Raw genomic sequence first — 8,978 nt, forward strand, 5'->3', positions numbered from 1 at the left:
TTCATTTTTGATGAGACGCTGAATAAAAGAAGTTTAATCGCCGGCAAACGAAAACCTGCGATTTTCCGTAAATCCCGGATTCGGCCCGTATAGTCAAAAGTATACAAAGAAAGTACCCAGGGAGTAAACTCATTTCTCGAACGATTTTATAAATTATTTTTTCACCGCTAAAACGCATGAGACTTGTATTTTTCAAAAATGTTTTCATTTTTGATGAGACGCTGAGTAAAAGAAGTTTAATCGCCGGCAAACGAAAACCTGCGATTTCCCGTAAATCCCGGACTCGGCCCGTATAGTCAAAAGTATACAAAGAAAGTACCCGGGGTGTAAACTCATTTCCCGAACGATTTTTTAAATTATTATTTCACCACTAAATCCCATGAGACTTGTAGTTTTCAAAAATGTTTTCATTTTTGATGACACGCTTAATAAAAGAGGTTTAATCCCCGGCAAACGAAAACCCGCAATTTCCCGTAAATCGCGGGCTTGCCCCGTATAGTCGAATGTATACAAAGAATGTACCCTGTAAGTAAACTCATTTCCAGAACGATTCTTTAAATTATTTTTTCACCACTAAAACGCATAAGACTTGTAGTTTTCAAAAATGTTTTCATTTTTGATGAGACGCTGAATAAAAGAAGTTTAATCGCCGGCAAACGAAAACCTGCGATTTTCCGTAAATCCCTGATTCGGCCGTATAGTCAAAAGTATACAAAGAAAGTACCCAGGGAGTAAACTAATTTCCCAAACGATTTTTTAAATTATTATTTCACCACTAAAGCCCATGAGACTTGTAGTTTTTAAAAATGTTTTCATTTTTGATGAGACGCTGAATAAAAGAAGTTTAATCGCCGGCAAACGAAAACCTGCGATTTTCCGTAAATCCCGGATTCGGCCCGTATAGTCAAAAGTATACAAAGAAAGTACCCAGGGAGTAAACTCATTTCTCGAACGATTTTATAAATTATTTTTTCACCGCTAAAACGCATGAGACTTGTAGTTTTCAAAAATGTTTTCATTTTTGATGAGACGCTGAGTAAAAGAAGTTTAATCGCCGGCAAACGAAAACCTGCGATTTCCCGTAAATCCCGGACTCGGCCCGTATAGTCAAAAGTATACAAAGAAAGTACCCGGGGTGTAAACTCATTTCCCGAACGATTTTTTAAATTATTATTTCACCACTAAATCCCATGAGACTTGTAGTTTTCAAAAATGTTTTCATTTTTGATGACACGCTTAATAAAAGAGGTTTAATCCCCGGCAAACGAAAACCCGCAATTTCCCGTAAATCGCGGGCTTGCCCCGTATAGTCGAATGTATACAAAGAATGTACCCTGTAAGTAAACTCATTTCCAGAACGATTCTTTAAATTATTTTTTCACCACTAAAACGCATAAGACTTGTAGTTTTCAAAAATGTTTTCATTTCTGATGAGACGCTGAATAAAAGAAGTTTAATCGCCGGCAAACGAAAACCCGACATTTCCCGTAAATCCCGGGCTTGGCCCGTATAGTCAAAAGCATACAAAGAAAGTACCCTGTGAGTAAACTCATTTCCAGAACGATTTTTTAAATTATTTTTTCACCACTAAAACGCATAAGACTTGTAGTTTTCAAAAATGTTTTCATTTTTGATGAGACGCTGAATAAAAGAAGTTTAATCGCCGGCAAACGAAAACCTGCGATTTTCCGTAAATCCCTGATTCGGCCCGTATAGTCAAAAGTATACAAAGAAAGTACCCAGGGAGTAAACTAATTTCCCAAACGATTTTTTAAATTATTATTTCACCACTAAAGCCCATGAGACTTGTAGTTTTTAAAAATGTTTTCATTTTTGATGAGACGCTGAATAAAAGAAGTTTAATCGCCGGCAAACGAAAACCTGCGATTTTCCGTAAATCCCGGATTCGGCCCGTATAGTCAAAAGTATACAAAGAAAGTACCCAGGGAGTAAACTCATTTCTCGAACGATTTTATAAATTATTTTTTCACCGCTAAAACGCATGAGACTTGTAGTTTTCAAAAATGTTTTCATTTTTGATGAGACGCTGAGTAAAAGAAGTTTAATCGCCGGCAAACGAAAACCTGCGATTTCCCGTAAATCCCGGACTCGGCCCGTATAGTCAAAAGTATACAAAGAAAGTACCCGGGGTGTAAACTCATTTCCCGAACGATTTTTTAAATTATTATTTCACCACTAAATCCCATGAGACTTGTAGTTTTCAAAAATGTTTTCATTTTTGATGACACGCTTAATAAAAGAGGTTTAATCCCCGGCAAACGAAAACCCGCAATTTCCCGTAAATCGCGGGCTTGCCCCGTATAGTCGAATGTATACAAAGAATGTACCCTGTAAGTAAACTCATTTCCAGAACGATTCTTTAAATTATTTTTTCACCACTAAAACGCATAAGACTTGTAGTTTTCAAAAATGTTTTCATTTCTGATGAGACGCTGAATAAAAGAAGTTTAATCGCCGGCAAACGAAAACCCGACATTTCCCGTAAATCCCGGGCTTGGCCCGTATAGTCAAAAGCATACAAAGATAGTACCCAGGGAGTAAACTCATTTTCCGAACGATTTTTTAATTTATTTTTTCACCACTAAAACGCATGAGACTTGTAGTTTTCAAAAATGTTTTCATTTTTGATGAGACGCTGAATAAAAGAAGTTTAATCGCCGGCAAACGAAAACCTGCGATTTTCCGTAAATCCCGGATTCGGCCCGTATAGTCAAAAGTATACAAAGAAAGTACCCAGGGAGTAAACTAATTTTCCAAACGATTTTGTAAATTATTATTTCACCACTAAAGCCCATGAGACTTGTAGTTTTTAAAAATGTTTTCATTTTTGATGAGACGCTGAATAAAAGAAGTTTAATCGCCGGCAAACGAAAACCTGCGATTTCCCGTAAATCCCGGACTCGGCCCGTATAGTCAAAAGTATACAAAGAAAGTACCCAGGGAGTAAACTCATTTCCCGAACGATTTTTTAAATTATTTTTTCACCACTAAAACGCATGAGACTTGTAGTTTTCAGAAATGTTTTCATTTTTGATGAGACGCTTAATGAAAGTGGTTTAATCGCCGGCAAACGAAAACCCGCGATTTCCCGTAAATCCCGGGCTTGGCCCGTATAGTCAAATGTATACAAAGAAAGTAGCCAGGGAGTAAATTTATTTCCCGAACGATTTTTTAAATTATTTTTTCACCACTAAAACGCATGAGACTTGTAGTTTTTAAAAATGTTTTCATTTTTGATGAGACGCTGAATGAAAGAAGTTTAATCGCCGGCAAACGAAAACCTGCGATTTCCCGTAAATCCCAGACTCGACCCGTATAGTCAAAAGTATACAAAGAAAGTACCTAGGGTTTAAACTCATTTCCCGAACTATTTTTTAAATTATTATTTCACCACTAAAGCCCATGAGACTTGTAGTTTTTAAAAATGTTTCCATTTTTGATGAGACGCTGAATAAAAGAACTTTAATCGCCGGCAAACGAAAACCCGCGACTTCCCGTAAATCCCGGACTCGGCCCGTATAGTCAAAAGTATACAAAGAAAGTACCCAGGGAGTAAACTCATTTCCCGAACGATTTTTTATATTATATTTTCACCACTAAAACGCATGAGACTTGTAGTTTTCAAAAATGTTTTCATTTTTGATGAGACGCTGAATGAAAGAAGTTTAATCGCCGGCAAACGAAAACCTGCGATTTCCCGTAAATCCCGGACTCGGCCCGTATAGTCAAAAGTATACAAAGAAAGTACCCAGGGTGTAAACTCACTTCCCGAACGATTTTTTAAATTATTATTTCACCACTAAAGCCCATGAGACTTGTAGTTTTTAAAAATGTTTTCATTTTTGATGAGACGCTGAATAAAAGAAGTTTAATCGCCGGCAAACGAAAACCCGCCATTTCCCGTAAACCCTGGACTCGGCCCGTATAATCAAAAGTATACAAAGAAAGTACCCAGGGAGTAAACTCATTTCCCGAACGATTTTTTAAATTATTTTTTCACCACTAAAACGCATGACACTAGTAGTTTTCAAAAATGTTTTTTTATTTTTGATGAGACGCGGAATAAAAGAAGTTTAATCGCCGGCAAACGAAAACCTGCGATTTCCCGTAAATCCCAGACTCGACCCGTATAGTCAAAAGTATACAAAGAAAGTACCTAGGGTGTAAACTCATTTCCCGAACTATTTTATAAATTATTATTTCACCACTAAAGCCCATGAGACTTGTAGTTTTTAAAATTGTTTCCATTTTTGATGAGACGCTGAATAAAAGAACTTTAATCGCCGGCAAACGAAAACCCGCGACTTCCCGTAAATCCCGGACTCGGCCCGTATAGTCAAAAGTATACAAAGAAAGTACCCAGGGAGTAAACTCATTTCCCGAACGATTTTTTATATTATATTTTCACCACTAAAACGCATGAGACTTGTAGTTTTCAAAAATGTTTTCATTTTTGATGAGGCGCTGAATGAAAGAAGTTTAATCGCCGGCAAACGAAAACCTGCGATTTCCCGTAAATCCCGGACTCGGCCCGTATAGTCAAAAGTATACAAAGAAAGTACCCAGGGTGTAAACTCACTTCCCGAACGATTTTTTAAATTATTATTTCACCACTAAAGCCCATAAGACTTGTAGTTTTTAAAAATGTTTTCATTTTTGATGAGACGCTGAATAAAAGAAGTTTAATCGCCGGCAAACGAAAACCCGCCATTTCCTGTAAACCCTGGACTCGGCCCGTATAATCAAAAGTATACAAAGAAAGTACCCAGGGAGTAAACTCATTTCCCGAACGATTTTTTAAATTATTTTTTCACCACTAAAACGCATGACACTTGTAGTTTTCAAAAATGTTTTCATTTTTGATGAGACGTGGAATAAAAGAAGTTTAATCGGCGGCAAACGAAAACCCGCCATTTCCCGTAAACCCCGGACTCGGCCCGTATAATCAAAAAAATACAAAGAAAGTACCCAGGGAGTAAACTCATATCCCGAACGATTTTTTAAATTATTTTTTCACCACTAAAACGCATGACACTTGTAGTTTTCAAAAATGTTTTCATTTTTGATGAGACGCTGAATAAAAGAAGTTTAATCGCCGGCAAACGAAAACCCGCCATTTCCCGTAAACCCCGGACTCGGCCCTCATAGTCAAAAGTATACAAAGAAAGTGCCCAGGGAGTAAACTCATTTCCCGAACGATTTTTTAAATTATTATTTCACCACTAAAGCCCATGAGACTTGTAGTTTTTAAAAATGTTTTCATTTTTGATGAGACGCTGAATAAAAGAAGTTTAAACGCCGGCAAACGAAAACCCGCGACTTTCCTTAAATCCCGGACTCCGCCCGTATAGTCAATAGTATACAAAGAAAAAACCCAGGGAGTAAACTCATTTCCCGAACGATTTTTCAAAATATTTTTTCACCACTAAAACGCATGAGACTTGTAGTTTTCAAAAATGTTTGCAATTTTGATGAGACGCTGAATAAAAGAAGTTTAATCGCCGGCAAACGAAAACCTGCGATTTCCCGTAAATCACGGACTCGGCCCGTATAGTAAAGAAAGTACCCGGGTTGTAAACTCATTTCCCGAACGATTTTTTAAATTATTATTGCACCACTAAAACCCATGAGACTTATAGTTTTTAAAAATGTTTTCATTTTTGATGAGACGCTGAATAAAAGAAGTTTAATCGCCGGCAAACGCAAACCCGCCATTTCCCGTAAACCCCGGACTCGGCCCGTATAGTCAAAAGTATACAAAGAAAGTACCCAGGGAGTAAACTCATTTTCCGAACGATTTTTTAAATTATTTTTTCACCACTACAACGCATGAGACTTGTAGTTTTTAAAAATGTTTTCATTTTTGATAAGACGCTGAATAAAAGAAGTTTAATCGCCCTCAAACGAAAATCCGCGATTTCCCGTAAATCCCGGACTCGGCCCGTATAGTCCAAAGTATGCAAAGAAAGTACCCAGGGAGTAAACTCATTTCCCGAAAGATTTTTTAAATTCTTTTTTCACCACTAAAACGCATGAGACTTGTAGTTTTCAAAAATGTTTTCATATTCGATGAGACGCTTAATGAAAGAGGTTTAATCGCCGGCAATCGAAAACCCGCGATTTCCCGTAAATCCCGGGCTTGGCCCGTATAGTCGAATGTATACAAAAAAAGTACCCTGTGAGTTAACACATTTCCAAAACGATTTTTTAAATTATCTTTTCACCACTAAAACGCATGAGACTTGTAGTTTTCAAAAATGTTTTCATTTTTGATGAGACGCTGAATAAAAGAAGTTTAATCGTCGGCAAACGAAAATCCGCGATTTCCCGTAAATCCAGGACTCGGCCCGTATAGTCAAAAGTATACAAAGAAAGTACCCAGGGAGTAAACTCATTTCCCGAACGATTTTTTAAATTATTTTTTCACCACTAAAACGCATGACACTTGTAGTTTTCAAAAATGTTTTCATTTTTGATGAGACGTGGAATAAAAGAAGTTTAATCGGCGGCAAACGAAAACCCGCCATTTCCCGTAAACCCCGGACTCGGCCCGTATAATCAAAAAAATACAAAGAAAGTACCCAGGGAGTAAACTCATATCCCGAACGATTTTTTAAATTATTTTTTCACCACTAAAACGCATGACACTTGTAGTTTTCAAAAATGTTTTCATTTTTGATGAGACGCTGAATAAAAGAAGTTTAATCGCCGGCAAACGAAAACCCGCCATTTCCCGTAAACCCCGGACTCGGCCCTCATAGTCAAAAGTATACAAAGAAAGTGCCCAGGGAGTAAACTCATTTCCCGAACGATTTTTTAAATTATTATTTCACCACTAAAGCCCATGAGACTTGTAGTTTTTAAAAATGTTTTCATTTTTGATGAGACGCTGAATAAAAGAAGTTTAAACGCCGGCAAACGAAAACCCGCGACTTTCCTTAAATCCCGGACTCCGCCCGTATAGTCAATAGTATACAAAGAAAAAACCCAGGGAGTAAACTCATTTCCCGAACGATTTTTCAAAATATTTTTTCACCACTAAAACGCATGAGACTTGTAGTTTTCAAAAATGTTTGCAATTTTGATGAGACGCTGAATAAAAGAAGTTTAATCGCCGGCAAACGAAAACCTGCGATTTCCCGTAAATCACGGACTCGGCCCGTATAGTAAAGAAAGTACCCGGGTTGTAAACTCATTTCCCGAACGATTTTTTAAATTATTATTGCACCACTAAAACCCATGAGACTTATAGTTTTTAAAAATGTTTTCATTTTTGATGAGACGCTGAATAAAAGAAGTTTAATCGCCGGCAAACGCAAACCCGCCATTTCCCGTAAACCCCGGACTCGGCCCGTATAGTCAAAAGTATACAAAGAAAGTACCCAGGGAGTAAACTCATTTTCCGAACGATTTTTTAAATTATTTTTTCACCACTACAACGCATGAGACTTGTAGTTTTTAAAAATGTTTTCATTTTTGATAAGACGCTGAATAAAAGAAGTTTAATCGCCCTCAAACGAAAATCCGCGATTTCCCGTAAATCCCGGACTCGGCCCGTATAGTCCAAAGTATGCAAAGAAAGTACCCAGGGAGTAAACTCATTTCCCGAAAGATTTTTTAAATTCTTTTTTCACCACTAAAACGCATGAGACTTGTAGTTTTCAAAAATGTTTTCATATTCGATGAGACGCTTAATGAAAGAGGTTTAATCGCCGGCAATCGAAAACCCGCGATTTCCCGTAAATCCCGGGCTTGGCCCGTATAGTCGAATGTATACAAAAAAAGTACCCTGTGAGTAAACACATTTCCAAAACGATTTTTTAAATTATCTTTTCACCACTAAAACGCATGAGACTTGTAGTTTTCAAAAATGTTTTCATTTTTGATGAGACGCTGAATAAAAGAAGTTTAATCGTCGGCAAACGAAAATCCGCGATTTCCCGTAAATCCAGGACTCGGCCCGTATAGTCAAAAGTATACAAAGAAAGTACCCAGGGAGTAAACTCATTTCCCGAACGATTTTTTAAATTATTTTTTCACCACTAAAACGCATGAGACTTGTAGTTTTCAAAAATGTTGTCATTTTTGATGAGACGCTGAATAAAAAAAGTTTAATCGCCGGCAAACGAAAACCCGCCATTTCCCGTAAACCCTGGACTCGACAGTATAGTCAAAAGTATACAAAGAAAGTACCCAGGGAGTAAACTCATTTCCCGAACGATTTTTTATATTATTTTTTTACCACTAAACGCATGAGACTTGTAGTTTTCAAAAATATTTTCATATTTGATGGGACGCTAAATAAAAGAAGTTTAATCGCCGGCAAACGAAATCCCGCGTTTTCCCGTAAATCCGGGGCTTGGCCCGTATAGTCGAATGTATACAAAGAAAGTACCCAGGGAGTAAACTCATTTCCCGAACGATTTTTTAAATTATTTTTTCACCACTAAAACGCATGAGACTTGTAGTTTTCAAAAATGTATTCATTTTTGATGAGACGCTGAATAAAAGAAGTTTAATCGCCGGCAAACGAAAACCCGCGATTTCCCGTAAATCCCGGACTCGGCCCGTATAGTCAAAAGTATACAAAGAAAGTCCCCAGGGAGTAAACTCATTTCCCGAACGATTTTTTAAATTATTATTTCACCACTAAAGCCCATGAGACTTGTAGTTTTTAAAAATGTTTTCATTTTTGATGAGACGCTGAATAAAAGAAGTTTAAACGCCGGCAAACGAAAACCCGCGACTTTCCTTAAATCCCGGACTCCGCCCGTATAGTCAATAGTATACAAAGAAAAAACCCAGGGAGTAAACTCATTTCCCGAACGATTTTTCAAAATATTTTTTCACCACTAAAACGCATGAGACTTGTAGTTTTCAAAAATGTTTGCAATTTTGATGAGACGCTGAATAAAAGAAGTTTAATCGCCGGCAAACGAAAACCTGCGATTTCCCGT

This window comes from Hydractinia symbiolongicarpus, chromosome 2 (genome assembly GCF_029227915.1).
Source record: "Hydractinia symbiolongicarpus strain clone_291-10 chromosome 2, HSymV2.1, whole genome shotgun sequence".
Lineage (NCBI taxonomy): Eukaryota > Metazoa > Cnidaria > Hydrozoa > Anthoathecata > Hydractiniidae > Hydractinia > Hydractinia symbiolongicarpus.